Consider the following 17264-nt stretch of genomic DNA (forward strand, 5'->3'; position numbering starts at 1 on the left):
GATGATATTTTAGAAAATTCTAGCCTAATCAATGTAATGAAGTTTAACAATTAATGTGTCACTAGTTTAATAGTCACTTGCTCTGGTTACCGCTTTTTACCATTGAGGCAGAGACAACTTCAGCGCATTTTAACGCGACAGAGCCCATTGCAATTCTGGACTATACGATTTTAAAAGAGATTTAGTAAAAATTCGCCTTTGAGTTATTTGCAGCAGACCATTGAGCAAAATGATTAAAAAAGTGTAGCACGACTATTGACTTGCTTACACAATATACAATTAAATTTATAAAAAGAGTGCCAATTTGTATTCACTTCGAAAATTGGAAAGTCTCAGTACGGGAAGACGACTTGGAATTTGCCGAAATTTGTCTTTATCCGCCTGCTTGAAATATTAGAAATAATCGCCGGAGATCATTGGTTGATTTGTCTAGCGAGAAGGATTCCAACTTCACAGATCCAAAATGAGAAAAACTACCGCCAATGCATTGGTCTTCTGGGGTGAGATTTCAAATTGAAGAGTCATTACAGTTCTTACTCGAAAGTATTCGAGTCAAAATACCTCCAGTGATCGATTTAGTTTCTCAGGAATAAATCAATTTTAAAATGAATATATCGATACCCTTCTGTGATGAGTGACCATTTTTTTTAAATCTTGGTTCTTCTAATGAAAGCTTTCAAAGAACCCCCATTCATTAGACTAAGCTTATTTTCCTTTATCGAATCCCTCAATTACTTCCAAAACTTGAGAAAAAAAAATCTAAATTTCTTCACCGAAGTTGCGTTATATTTACTACACAAGTCTGCATTTAAAACATTTTATATTTAATATACACGCAAGCATTTAAAATAATCGTATTTGATAGCATTAACTAGAAGGCATCTCTTGAATAGTCTATTTTAAATAGGAATAGGAATAGGAATAGGAAAAAACAGCATCAACACTCGCTAATTTTTAAAACTAGGCAAATAACTCAAATATACTTCATAAAAACATATGTGATTCAACTCTGTCGTTAAAAAAAAAGTCTTGGACTCCTTCCCAAGTTCTTGGGAAATTGAAATTTTCTAGCATTGACACTATTTGGTGATGACAGCCATTATTTGTGAAAATAATGATGAAGTGCGTGCACAACTTATAAAATGATTACCTTAAAGTTTAAAATTTAATAAAAACTTCGGAATGTAACTTACTAATAAATGAGAAGGTGAAGTCTCAATGAAGTCTTGAAAGAACAAGGGTCACGTCACGTCCACATACCGAATACGAAATATCCACCATAAACATATCAAATAAACCAACTCAGAAATACCTCAAAACCTAAAACGTTGGCAACAATATTCTGTTTTAAAATATCTTGAATATTGCCTATCCAATCAAAATGGACTTCATCGATATTTCTTTCTGACAATTTAGAGTTCATTTGCATAGGACCAATTCCTCTTCATTCTTTCTGACACCTAGATTGCATTGTGGGGATGTCATGCTTTGATAGCAATAGATAACTGATTCCAAATACGAAATCATTCATTCTCTGTATTAAATAAAGAAATGATGTATGTTAAATCTTCAATCATTTATAAAATGTCCTCACGTTGGTATGGCTCACTCTGGTGCATACTGTGGCGTCTCTTCATCGTTGGATCATGATTCAAATTATTGACGTTTGTTCAGAATTATCTCTTGTGTACTAAATCGATTCAATGAATATAAGTTTACATTTGAAGTTTTATAACAAATATAAAAATATTCGTTACCCAGTACAAAACGAGATATTAATTTAACAAAATTGCAATAAATTCATAAGAGTTTCCAAGCAGGTTTGAAATAAGACGTAATTATTATAATCCATGTTGCTGTCTATCAGTGATTTTTTGACAATTTTTAGTATATTAATAACATTTTTAAAAAATTATTAACTAACACTTAGAAAAAAAATAGCTTACACTTTAAAATGCAAGTTGCCTTTGTCTTTTCGTAACATTTCGTCTTCTGTTTTTTTTTTTTTTTTTTTTTTTTTTTTAGCCACATCGCAGAGTGGTCTTTATTTATCCTTGCACAAAAATAAATCAGATTTTCCAATCAAAATATTTATTTTTAGAATGTTATTTGCCTTAAAACTTTAACTAAATATAGAATAAAAAACGATATATAGATGAAATATATTATAAGAGACAAGTATATAGTTCCTTAAAAAGCACCAAAGGACTACATGGCTTTTATTCTTAGAATTTCAGGTTCATATAATGACATAAATATATAGAATATGTCTATAATGGCATAAGAAAATTTGATGAAGGAATCAGAAATTATAAGTAAAACAATCTTAATTTTAATCTTACTCATAAGTTAATTGAGGTGCCGGCTTTCTGGCCAAGGGGTAGCACGTCTTCCCCGTGATCTGGATGTCCCGGGTTCGAGTCCTGGTTCGTAGATGGTTGTTCTTTACCCTCTGCTCTATCTGTGAGGCAAAAACCCTGTAAAAAAACCCCTCCCCCCGTAAGAGAAAGGGGTTGTGTAAGCGAGTGTGTGAGTGTCATCTTCATATGAACTAGAAGTCAGACTTCTGCCCTCGGGTGCTCAGAGGTCTATATCTGGTCTCAGTTCTCAGAAGCTACTGCGCTCCCCTTCCAGTTGTAATGCGGACACGTCATTATCATCAGTTAATTGAGATATAATAATCATAAATCTGCAAGTTACTATGTTATCCCAACAAAATTTATGAAATTGGTAAGCACAGAGTTTCTTATTGATGACCATGGATTTACGTGTTGTGTTATTTAAAAGAATGACAATTATTATCTTATATGCACTTCGTCATTTGAAATACAAAGATCTTAAACTTAACGAGCAATTCTTGATGTAAAAAAAAAATATTCTTAACTTATCAAATTAGACAGCAAGAAATGCAATTCCTGTTTCAAATACTTCTCATATGCAAGTCATAACATTTACTCTCCCCGCCCCGCCTTAAGGCAAATGAAGAGCTGCTGCTACAGCAACATTAAGGATCATCACCGGCCACGGTACAACCCTTCTCCATCGATGGAAGAAGCCAGACCCCAACTTTTCGTGTACCACCAGGGTGGCGAGAACCAATCACCAAGCTGGAAACTTCTCATCCTTAATTACTTCATTAGTTACCGGGTGGAGCTATTGATATGTAAAATTAAATGGAGCTATATAAAACTATACTTACTTTTGTATGCTCATATAATTCAAACTTCTGAATTTAAGGTAAATTATTTACAGTTACAATTCTAATATATTTATAATAATAAATATTTTTTTTATCTTTCCTGTAAAGGATTTACAGGCTTTTATTGCATTCTCCTACGAAACACGATGCCTTAAGTGCTTAAAACCACTTGAGAAGTCCTTTTTCTTCGTAGTGCCAAAGCCATCCTTCCGCAGGAATAAACAGATAAAAGTTTTCGTATCAATTCTAACTTTCCGGATAAGACATTTTTATTTATTTTGGAATGATAAATACTGTTAAATAACATCTGACACTTGTAATCGAAGAAGGCCGGAGAAAATATTGCAGCTTTTACCGTCCTGCTTCTGAGAAATAATCTCATAAGATAAATGCTGTTTTGAAGTCAAGTGGACATGGCCTAAAATAAAAGATGAAGCAAAAGAAGAAAGAGACAACATTGTAAACAAGAAAAGAATGTAGTTTTTCTGTTGTCTGAAGTCAAGAAGATATGACAGAACTGAATTTCAGAAGTTAATTCACATAGCTGGAATTTCATCCTCAAGATTCAATATATATATATATATATATATATATATATATATATATATATATATATATATATATATATATATATATATATATATATATATATATATATATATATATATATGCTAACATACCCAAATATTTTTTAATGCAATTGAAACAGCTGACAGCTTTATTGAAAATTTTTGAAATTTGTGACCATTGTTAGTATATTTTTATTAATATATCCATATTAATGTTTCCATCTATTTAATTTTTTGGTTCAATGAATTTAAAATTTCTCGATAAAAGAATGCAAAGAAAAATGTTTTTTGTGAGGTGTTGCTCTACAGAACAGTATTTCCATCTGTGTTTGTTACTAGCCGGCGTCCTGGCATAGGGGCAGCTCATTCTTCCCGTGTTCTAGGCTTCCCAGGTTCGACTCCCGAATCGGGCATGGTTGTTTTTCTTCTGTGGTATATCTGTGAATTGTGCAAGCCAATGCTACGTATGAAGTAGCTGAGTCGTACTCTTAGCCTTAGTTAGCGCTACTGAATTATTAAGAGACGCTCATTCGGCTTAAATCACTGACAGGTAACTGTCAGTGAGCTTGTAACGTGCCATATTTTGCAACGGCACCCATGTTTATTATTTCTAAAGTTTGTGCTGTCCAACTCTGTTAAATACCTTGCTGAATTTGTCAATAGTTTCTTGATAATGAAGAATTGAAATGAGGCAGTCGACTCTCCATGGCCGAATTGTCATAGCACTGGTCTCTTAATCAGGATATCGTAAGTTCGAATCCCGCTAGAGACAATGCGATTCACAGTCTGTGTAAAAATTTAATTCCTTGATTTTATGTTTTTCTTTATTTCATGCTCCATAAGATTATGGACATCTCTTTAGTTTACCAGACAAGTGTTCTGGACTTTTCTTACTGTCTCCAGAAAAGTATTCTGGAACTTTCCCTGCCAGTATAAAAGCAGAAGATCTGTCAGTCACTGTGTTCTGAGTTGAGTTAATAAATTGGCTTAGCTCTAATTCTTGTGTGTGTTATTGAGTTCCACACTAAAGTTCCTACGTGACAATATCCATATATTTCTGTCAGATAATGCCTGAAATTAAAATAAATTTGAAATTTTCAGATTTTTATTAACTATTATTATTAATAATATTATGTCACTATACATAAAGACCGTTAAACACATTATGTAAAGGGATGATTTGTTTTTATCGAAAATGTGAGTTTGATAACTTACCTGAGTTTTTCTGTCAATTATCAGTGAATGGGATATTAAATATAGATGATGTTTTCGTGAACTTTTATCCATTATTTACTGTAGAAACTGTAAAAGGTCGCTTTTTATCAAACCCGATTAAGGGGAATAACAAATAATTGACTATAATTATATATTAATGATTACAATTAAATTTCCACTTTCAAAAAGAGCCACTTGTCAGAATGACTTCAAATTTGAACAAAATATATTTGAAGAAGGGGGAAATGGTATGCCATAAGAAGAAAGTTCTAAAATATATCAATAGATTTCGCTTTAAGACGCTCAATGAAAGTGAATTCGGCTACAACTGACATTTTGAATCAAAATACTAAGGCTTTGGCATAAGTTGCACTTTAAATGAACTGTACTGTAATGATTTTTTTCGGTTTTATTTAATACAAAAACTGATTTCCAAGCCATCCAATAGTTGAAACACAGTTAGTGGAAAGCCCATCCACCACGACAAGGTCATAATTATTGGAAGGAAAAATATCGGTTTTTAATTATTCTTAGGCCAAATAATTGGATAATAATAATTGGATTTAATCTGATAATAATAATTGGATTTTAATTGCCCTTCTCGCATGAAATTCTGAGTAAAAGTATGTCTTATTGGCAGGTCAGAAGGAAATAATTCCTGAACTTGCTTAATTTTGCATGGGAATCAATGCAAGATATTGCGTAAAATTTTGATGGAAAGTACTCAAAGTCACAAGATTGGGCTATTAGCCGTGCATTGTAAGTTTGCACAACACTGCTCGTCCCTTCGTGCTGTGGCCATATCTTTTTCTAATGTCGTAGCAAATGTTTTCCTTCCTCTGCCGGATTTCTGTTAAAAGAACCTTGAATTACTTAAGCATTTTCTTCAGACCCTTGGAAGCATCGGATCACAGCCTTTTATTATATTCTTAAATGACGAAAAATTCTTTAAAACTGTTCTATTCTTCAAAACTCTTTATGAAATTACTTTAAAACTTATAGTTGCTGTTCTTGTAAACGAGTATCACAAGCATAGCACGATCCGTTAATGAGAGACTCATGACAAATTGCTCATATACAATATGAGGAGAACGGCATTTGATCAGCGTTTTTATAACAAATATAATATATCGTGAGCAAGAGTATCTTTCAATTTACATTGTATGCCACTTACAGCGCCATCTATGGATACATTCTGCTACTTTTTTACTTAAGCATTAATTTTCCTAATTCATAAATTATATTCACTTCAAATTTGAAATCATTCTGACCAGTGATTTTTTTAAATGTATTTTTTAAGTTTGACTAATTATAAGCGCCTGGTAAATGAAACTAGCATAATTCACTTTTTGGACAAACACTGTTCTAAGTAAAGAAAAAAAGAAATGAAAGATATATTTTGAGGTTACTTTTTTTTGTTCTCTTTATTAGATGTTTTAAAAGGACGAGAATTAAAAAAAAAATACTCAGCTACTTAGAAGCAAAATCATTAACATTTTATATGTACAGAAATTTGATAGTTTTATATGAAAATTTGAAGTGCTTCAATAAAATTTGACATTTAGATAAATAGTTTTCTGAGATATAAGATAAAAATGGAAAAGTTATAAAAATTTCAGTTTAGTGTAAAAAAAACAAAAAGAAAACCCCTAAAGATTAGAATGAAAAAGTCAAAAAACTTTTAAGTATATGTGTCTAACATTTTACTTTTTAGTATATGAAATATGCTAAGAGAATATATTGTTATCATCAATAATTTCGAAAGACGTTTTGACGAATCTCCACTTTTCACTCCTTTCTACTTGAGAAACACACATTTTTTTTTAGATATGTGTGTCTCTGAATAAAATTATTCGAAAACGCTCTGATTTATATGTCTATAATTGGAACGATTCTATACAAGGTTTGAATAAATATAATAAAAATCTGAATCAAATTTTAAAATATAATTTTTTAAATCTATATTTTTAAATAGTTTATGATTTGAAATATATTAAATATTAGCACACTTAAAGGCAGAATACTGAGGCATTTAAGAAATATAATAAACACATTTGATGAACATTTTTTTAAAAAAAAATTAAAACGATTTTAATAGTATTTTCGTGGTTCAACATCACAGGGTACTATGTATTTCAAAGATATACTATGTAATTCCTAAATATTCTTATTCCACAGTTCTTCGAATATTTCCTAAAACATTGAATGAACTACAAACATATAATGACTGTACATATTACAGTAAAGATTCGACCAGCAATTAATGAAGAAGAAAAGAAGCTGGATTTAATGCATTTCGACTATGATTGGTGTTTTCATTAATGGTTTTATTTGATGTCCGCAATGGTTATAAATATTTTTGTATTAATATCAAGTGTATTCTGAGAAGTATAAAAGTTTCTAGTTTAAAAGTTTTTCTAGCCTTGAAACCCTTTCAACAATGTTGTAAACGCAATGTTTAAACGCCCCCTTTCAATATTTTATTATCAACCGGATGAAATGAAAATGGGAAAGCGCTGTACGTTGATGGCTCGAATGCTCTTCTTCTTTGGTGGTCCACCCCTGCTCATTCTCTTCTAGCCACTATCGTCTGCTAGGATGTGCCTGCAGGGCAAAGAATCAAAGCCGCGAATTACCCAATACAGCAAAAGAATGGAAAAGAGCATGGAATTTCTTTCATAAATTACTCTAACATTGCCATATTTTCCATTTGTTAGGCACTGATATTTGGTTAAAGATAGTGTAGAGAGGGAATTGAATTTGAATTCACAGTATGGCTCCAGAAATATTTTTTTAAATGATGTACTTTATGACCAACGCAGGAGTCAATTGAAAAAAAAAATCTAAGTTACTATATCTTGAAGGTGAATGCATCTGTGCGTATGCGTTTTGGGTAAAATTGAAATTGAAATTTCTTGTTCGATTTTTTTTTAGTCTTTTTAGAGGGATTTGAATTCGTTCCGCTTCAGATAAGTAAAGCATTCAAAGAAAGGAAATTTTATTTCAGCAACTGGGAAAAATGCTTCTTGGGAAGGACATGATATTTTTTGAATATCGTAGTTGAATCTATTTTGTTATTTAAAGCTTTTTATGTTTTCATATTTTGTCGAAAACTATTTAAATTGGTCTTAAAAATATTTTTGCTTTTTTAAAAATATTTAAGAATGTAATAAACAGAAAAAAAGAAATTTTGTTCGTATATGTCGATTATAATGAATTTAAATTCTCTATGAATATTAACAGAAATTTTCGCAGAAACTTGCAAACAGTTTCTGCAAAGCATTTTGATAATATTTATATAAATGAATTCATAATACATATATGTCATTTGTATTACTGGCAAGTTTGTTTACCTCTCAAATTTGCCTTTATTTTATTCTTATGAAAACTTATCAAGACATTTGAACATTTTTTTCTGTTTATTTAAGGAACTTTGAATAGCTTGCGATGTTTCTTCTAATCACGAAGAACGTTACTAATTAGGGCGAAATTTATCATTAGTTTGGCAAATATACTTTTTTACATCTTCATCAATGAATAATTTCTATTTTATACGTAATATATCTATACGTATTATATCTTCATCAGTGAATAATTTCTATTTCATACGTATTTGTCATCATTTTTTTTAATTACTCAATATCCAATGTTTCCACCATAATAAAATCCGATTCGTTTCCCTAAATTGTTCACTACACTTTGTCCCATTTTTCCATATTTTCATTGTTTTCGATAATTTAAAATAATTCGAATGCTTTTTCAGAATACAAGAATAATATTTCTGCAGTATGCAAAAATATGTAGAGATTGTTTCAATAAAAACAAATCTCTTATAAAGCTTTCCATTAATCAAGTTTCTATTTTAATTAATATTACAGAAACTCTTATATGCATTTTTGCTATTTTTTAAACATGTCTTGCACCATAGAAATGAGGAAACATAAAATAAGTATTTAGAAGAGGATATTTTCATTCGTACGTTTGCGTATTTGTATGTAATTATATTGCTCAATATAATTTTATAAATATATATATAGATGTATATAATATCCATGAAAAATAAATAAATTATTTATATTGTAACTACCTGATATCCCTCTAAAAATAAAGGTAACCTTATAAAATATTAAAAAACAATATTAATTCTATATATCAGGGTAGATCTGTGCAAAGTTTTGTTACATCAGTCTTTGTTTCAATTTTTACTGCTTAGTAATATCTGATGATCTTTGGTATATGTTTAGGCATTTTAAGTTTATCTCAGTAAATCTACTGGGTTATCATATATTTTCTTTAATGATTATCTATAATAATGATAGAAGTGTGAAGGAACAAGAAAGACAGATGTTTTTATAATAAACTGCTGTTATCAACTTATTTCAATGGATACAAGTTTATAAAATCACTGAGTTTCCAGGAATTCAATATCTTTGAAACATTTGTTAAACTCTGGGTTTTGTTGCATAATCACGTCATTAATCATAAACTGCTTAATTAGTTCACCAGAAAATCAAGCGGAGTTTTAAACACCATACCTCAGCAAACGATCTTTACAACTTGTAAAATTAATGCTTCATTCAGATTATGAAACAAGATTTATATATTTTTATCCATCAAAAATATAATACAGATAATAAACACTTTTGAATGATTAGAAGCACAAAATTTATTTTTTTAAATATGTAAAGTCATCCTAATAATTATTTTTTAAAGTATATTTGATAATAAAAGCCTTTTTTCGGGGGATTTTACTTTACCCTAGCGATAATATATATAAACAATGTATGCACACTTACATAATTTTGAATAACAATGTTTTTCTGAACTAAAATTGATTTTTAAGATCTAAAAAAAAACACCTCGAAATATACTATTTTATTTTAATTTCTCTCTATTTTCTCTCTGCAAACTCTATTTTATTTTAATTTCTAATCGAAATCTTTATTATCAATTCTATTTAATTTATTCAAAACTCAAGACGCCTAGAACACACACACACACACACACACACACACACACACACACACACACACACACACACACACACACACACACACACACACACACACACACACACACACATATATATATATATATATATAGCATATAGCATATTAGCATATTTAAATCTAATTACAATATCATTTTGAGAAAAGTCATTAAAATATAAATAATAAATTAAATCTTTTCTTTAAGACCTTCAAATATTTATTTTATTGAACAATACTATTTTATAAAATTATTTTAATCGTACATAAACTTATATTTTGATAATAAAATATCAAGTTCTCAATTTTTGCTTATGTTTGTTTTTTCACTATTAGAATAATTTATTCACTTAAATGATAAATCTAAATTTTTTAAAAACAAAACTGTGCATTATTAGCTATTATTTCATGCCTAATATTGCCTTCTCTTACGAACAACATGTTTCCAGGTTTTAGGAGTAATACATTTTCTCTTCAATCACATCTTTCTTACCTAAAAATCAGTGGAGCCATTTATCATCATTCCTTCAAAGGACAACATTTTCCGCAAGTACGTTAACCCTTAATACTGACGCAATTCCTTACATAAATCGGTGACACGGCATGTTGATCGATATAACAAGGGAAAAAAGAAAGGAAAAGGAAAAATGTGTGGCCCCAAATCGCTTGAGTACAAAAACCTTGTAAATAATCGTCCTAAGGACACTTCGTGAAAGCGATAGAATTTGAAACACTTTGAGACATATTTTCTGAAAAATGTTACTTTTTTGTAGTACATCAGCGTAAAGAAACAAGAGTGTCGATTTTATGCATTGTTTATTTTATGTGTGAAGTCCCAAATGCCCATATTTGAATTTGAGAACTTTCCGGTGCTATAAATGTTAGAATAAATTTATTTCTAAGCATTTTTGTTGTTTTTTTTCGAAACATAAAACTATTTCAAGATGAAAGAATGACTTTCGCTGTAGAAAGTTGGTGATAACTTTTTACTTAAATATAAGTGCTTGCCTTTATCATAATTTTTCAGCATTTCTTGAAGTTACAAATATATCAGTATTTTTAGTATATTAATCTTTAATTCTTAATATACGTTATCGTTATTAAGAATAAAAATAATCGTTAAACTTTTTATGTTTTCCAAAAATAGTTTTCTTAAATAGATATTTTTTATTTTTAAATTAATGGTATGACTCGAAAAATACTTTTACTCATTTAGATTTTAATACTAGAATCTTTTATAAAAAATGACGAAGAAAGTTTAATGTTTTCGTTTTTATTTTAAGTAGTAGTAATAAAACAATACATCCTATATTTTGTGTACAATATAGAGTTTCTTTGTTTTTTAAAACAATTACGTGTTTTTTATAAAATTTATTTACAATTGTTACTGGAAATTCTAGTTTTGTGCATAAAATAGGCACTACAATTAATAAATTATTTATTGTAATGAAACCTCGTAGTCATATTTCACATAATATGATATATAACTACAACGTATAATAAGGGTAGCATGAAGAAATATAAAAAAATTTTTCTGCTGTATGTAAATACAAATGAAACTAAATAGTACACTACTTTTAAACATCAGAGTTCTAAAGAAAATGGAGTAATATAGCTACCACGTTTCATCTTTACCAATTAAACAGTTGAAAATAAAGTCATTTGTCATAAATTTTAAAACAAATCTCATTTTTCTGCAGAATTCCATTTTTAGTCGAATCGAATTTTAATATTTGTTAAGTACTGCAAAGATGTTCATATTGAGATATGTAATACGCAATTTGTAACTATTACTTTTCAACGTTAAGATGAAATCAAAACAATTGCATTAAAACCTTCATTTGCATGCTAATGCTTACATGCCAATCACATTAAAATTAAAACAGAAGTTAACTTGAGATTTTAATTCCGAATTAGGGTTTTCACTTCCGCTTTTATTTCGTAATAACTATACATTTTAATATGCATGCTTTATAAATTGTTTCGACTTATTCATTTAAATTCATTTTTCTTGGCGTTACCGAATAAAAAGATAATTTTAAAATATGCATTCCACATTAATATTTATCATCCTAAAAAATCAATCTGTGCAAACAAGCTGTACGCTAAAGACGGTTAGTAGTAATAAATTCCATGTCTACCTTTGTCATGATGCAATTAAATTACAATGTTGATATCAAAGCTATGAAGTGATGCATGGTCAGTATAACCTTTCTATATGCAAAGAGTTCCATTTCTGGAAAGTAATTACGCTTCTTTGCCTTGAAAGAATGTTGGGGAGTTTCAAATAGAATTTGGATCCAGGATAGGATATAATTAGGATTTCTCAGATATTAATTTCCCAGAAATCATTTCATGCGCTGATTCTCAATTTCTTAGTAATAAGATGATTTTGGGGGGGGGATTATAGTCAGTACGTCAGGTGGACTTTCTTCTGCAGCATTCTAAAGAGAAGGCATTTAGCCAATATCCAGTGCTAAAGATTTTTCTTACTGTAATATCTCTATATCACCTCTTGAATCATCATTTCAGATGCTGCAGTATACTTGGCACTGGTGAGACTTAAAGCCGCCTATATATCTTCATACTACATACTACAGCCACCTATATATCATATATCTACATACATTCTTTTTTTTAGTAGTAAATTTTCAACCTTTCCAACAACTTGAAACCTCATGACTCGGCACTGGTGAGACTTAAAGCCGCCTATATATCTTCATACTACATACTACAGCCACCTATATATCATATATCTACATACATTCTTTTTTTTTCTAGTAGTAAATTTTCAACCTTTCCAACAACTTGAAACCTCATGACTTGGCACTGGTGAGACTTAAAGCCGCCTATATATCTTCATGCTACATACTACAGCCACCTATATATCATATATCTACATACATTCTTTTTTTTCTAGTAGTAAATTTTCAACCTTTCCAACAATTTGAAATTGATTTCATTATACACAAAATACCATTTCAGATACTCCTAAACTTAGAACTAAATCTGCAAGAAACAGATGTATTTTATCACCGGAATGTCTTACAATCTATACTCGTAATTCTGTAACGTTTTCAGCATCTAGTTTCAACTGTAATTATTGAATAATATTATTTTTTGTGTACTTTGTTTCTTGTATAGCGTTTTAAATATTTCTAATAATTTATAATTAATTTCATAATTAAGAAAATTTCTTTTTATACTCTTCCAAATGTGGTACTAAACTAATCGGAAATCGACAAATTGAAAGATTTTCTAGATATGTCTTAATGATTTCTAAAAAAAAAAAAAAAATGCTGATTCATTGCAGTCAGATGAGACTACTTTGAGAAAGTTGTAACAAATTTTACTCAATAAATTTGTCCCTTATTTTATTCTATTCTATTCTATTCTTCCGGATACTTTGTAATCCCAACAGTGCATTCAGTTCTCACATTTTTATTAATTTCTCGCTACGATATAGATCGCTTTTATTTAAATGTGCTACACATTAACTTTATATGTGGTAGATTAAATTCTTATTTACGATTTTTTTTATTTTAATTATATAATGATGAGTTACAATGAATATATGTAGATATATCTACTTTTTTCACAAAACCCAATAATAGTCTTAGGCTTAGGATTGGGAATTAATTTAATAAATAAGCTAAAGATGCAAGCATGGTTGACACTTTTGGCGAGTTATTATAAGTACGGAGAAATATAGGATTGATGCTAATTTAACATTCTTTTTTTCAAAATATTTAATAATTTTTTTATTAGTCCTATTTTTTATGGATATATAAGTATGGATGATGGCATTTCTTGCATTCAAATACTATTTTAATAATATTATCAATTGCTCTTCAAATTTTATTTTTTATTTCCCCTTAATTTTCCATCATATGGGAATCATCGACAAACATAAATTCCTTATTACACTATTAGCAAAAGATAGTTTACAATGACTCATTGTCTTTATTCTGAATGCCGTATAATATCGAGATGATATCAGAACAATATTGATAAAAAAATGTGTGCTAATAGGGTAGTTTTTTTTAAAAATATTTTTCGAAGCTTTAATTATTTTTTACGGTAGTAAATAATTATTTTATCATTATAATATATTCAAATATCAGTAAATTTTGCAGTATTTTTTAAAGATAAACATTTATTATATAGTGTCTTATATGGAGTTCATCATGGAAACTAATATTTCATTAAAAATGACAAAGGAGTTAAATATTTGGATGAAATGTTGCATAAATTTAAAGTGGATAGATTTTTTGAAATTAAAAATCTAGTCCTAGAAATATTTTAAATTTTTAGGTTCGTTTAAGAAATACCTTTTAAAGAATTAGATTGAAAATTTTTTCCTGCTTTCACTTTATGGTTATAAATTTCATTTATTTGTCGTATAAATTATTTTTATAGATTGATTTGAAAAATAAATACTTAAGTGCAACATTTCTTAACTAATGTTTAGTTACCAATTCTATTTTGTAACTGAAGGATACTGTATCATATCAAATCATAATTTACATCCGACCAAATAAATACATAGTATTAAATCAGTTTTAAAGCAAATGATTGCTCATGTAGTCTATTATAAAGGATTAAAAAAATCAAGCCAGTTTCTTTCCAAAGAGGGGATAAGAGACTTAAAATCTATATTTAATTGATTATCTTGCGTTTGTTTAGAATTATTTCATAATTTTTATAAATAATTTAATCTAATTATTCGTTTTGAATATAAAATAAAAGCCTTCTTTTTTATTTTACTACGACCTATAAATTAACATGTTATTTTTATTTGTTAGAATAATACATTTAATTTCTATATGACAATGCTGACTATATATATATATATATATATATATATATATATATATATATATATATATAAATTTGTTTATTTTGTAATATTTATAATAATATTATAATCTCATATTTCTTTCTAATTTTTTCCCAGTTTATTAACGATAGTTAAAGTAGCTGAAAATTATAGAAAACAATACAAGCCAATTTTAATTTAAAAATATGTGTTATTATGATTGTTGTTTTTTTTAAATATATAGAGTAATATTTTCATAATTTTTTTCTTTATTTTGAGGAACATGAATCCTAGTGAAATTTAATGGTGTAAATTTTACGAGTCACCTTTCCTGTTACTTTCCTTAACCTTTTGAATAAATGTGAAAGTAAGAGAAACATAATTTTTTTAAATATCCTCCCCATTCATTACTATTCACTGTTTTTCTTATAACCGATCCAAATAGTAATCTGAAAGGCAATTTCATTTTAATTATTCTTCAATATACGTGGTTAATACCGCTACTTACAACAGACAAAAGCCTGAGGCAATAAAATTTGTGGTCGATAACAATCAACTTATCGGCAGCATAGAATTCTTGTCTAGTCTACTGACGAGGAAAGCTACTGTTGCATTTTTTCCCCCTTTCTGAAGAGGTTCTAGGGTTCTGGTAAAAGTGAGTGGTGAAGTTCTCTGGAAGAAAGTCAGTTTCTTTTAGTTTGTCTTATTCAATTATTCATTCTTTCTTGCTGAAATAGCAGAATCGACTTCACTACCGTTAATATTTCAGAACGTTTACTTTAAGAGGGATTCATTGTGAACGGAAATATAGACGTATTGTGCTTAAGAAAAACAAAAAGAAACTTCTTTGGGCTTTTTTTTTCTTTTAATATACAGATTACATTGAAAGCTTTTGGCCAATATTTATCTATTGCAGTGTCTTTTAATAAAGAGAATGTTGAGCATTAAAGGTCAGGAAAATCGCCATTTCATAGCATTCGAATATATAAATGAAACAAGAGGTAATTAAGATATTTATTCTAATTTATTACATGAAAATTATTGAAGTGATTTAGTTTCTCTGTCTGCAACCTGCTATTGGAATCTCATTCTACTTGTTTTATTTTCTCAGGAAAGGATATGTCATGATACGAGGATATAAGCGTTGTTTTAAAACTTGGGTCAGAATATAAAAAATTGCAAACATTGATACTGCAGTTTTAAATTTCAAACTAAAATTTTTAAAAATAAGAATGTTGTTATAAATTATGAATAATAAATAGAAATTAACACATAGAAAAAAAGCTTTTTATACTGAAGGAACGATGAAATAATTTTAGAAAGATGTTAAGTATATTAAGAAAAACAAATAAATGATTATTGAAATATTCACTTCCAGAGAAAACAACACTGATTGAAAATAATTGGGCCAAGGGAAAATTACTTTAATTATTCAATAAAAAATGTGAAAGGGTTTCTAAAATATTTTGATATTTTTTTATTCACTGAATATTAACGTAGCCATAATGCTATAGGATAATAATATTAATTTGGATGATGTTTTGATGGTACTTCTTTAGGAGATAAAAAAACAACTGAAAAGTACTAATTAGTTTTTAGTAGCATAATTAACTGAAAATTAAAGAAGGAATTTTATTTAACAAAAGAGATTATTTTTCTTTTTTTATATAATTAAGACTCTAACTACTTTTTTTAGGATCTTTTTATTTCATATTTTAATATATTTGAAATTTATCATAAAAGTGATTAAAATGAACTCTAATTATCACAAATATGCCTGAAATGGCAATATTCTTTTCATATTAAACTTGATTTGTATTAATGGCAGAAAAAAAATAAAATATATCAATAATAATCTTAAGTATATGCAATTTCATGAGATTAATTAAGAAAATTAGTTAAGAAATGATAGTTGAAGTAAATGTGAGAGAAAAAAATCGACTTACTGTTTGCTACTTTTATTATAAGGTTTTTGATGAAGCATCAAAAAATATCAGCACAAAGTGGAACATTCGTCAGCTTAAATGTAATATAAAATAAATTTAAAATTAATTTTAGTGCTGTTCGGTGTTATTTCTACGCTTATTCAATACATTTCCAAGATCTGTTGGATATTTTTTAAAAAAGAAGAAAATACTTGAGTCCTGCTTCAAAGAAACATGTTGGCTTAAAAAATTGAAAAATACAAACCTTTCCCCAACAAAATAGAAGTTGATCCAAGCAATTCCGGAGAAATTCCTGGTTCCAATATTTTTTGCTGATTGCGGCGTGTTTTGTCAAAGCACAGATCAGACGAGAGAAAATATTTCGAAAAGTAAAAATAGAAATTGTTTTTTATGCACTCGACATGCCGAGATCTGAAAATACATTGTAAAGTGGTCCAAGTGCTGAGGGAAATTTCCAACAAAAAATTAATTTAACATGAACTAAAAAACTACATTTTTAATGATTTTTTTAAAAAAATTTTAGTAAAA

Source organism: Argiope bruennichi, chromosome 3 (genome assembly GCF_947563725.1).
Source record: "Argiope bruennichi chromosome 3, qqArgBrue1.1, whole genome shotgun sequence".
Lineage (NCBI taxonomy): Eukaryota > Metazoa > Arthropoda > Arachnida > Araneae > Araneidae > Argiope > Argiope bruennichi.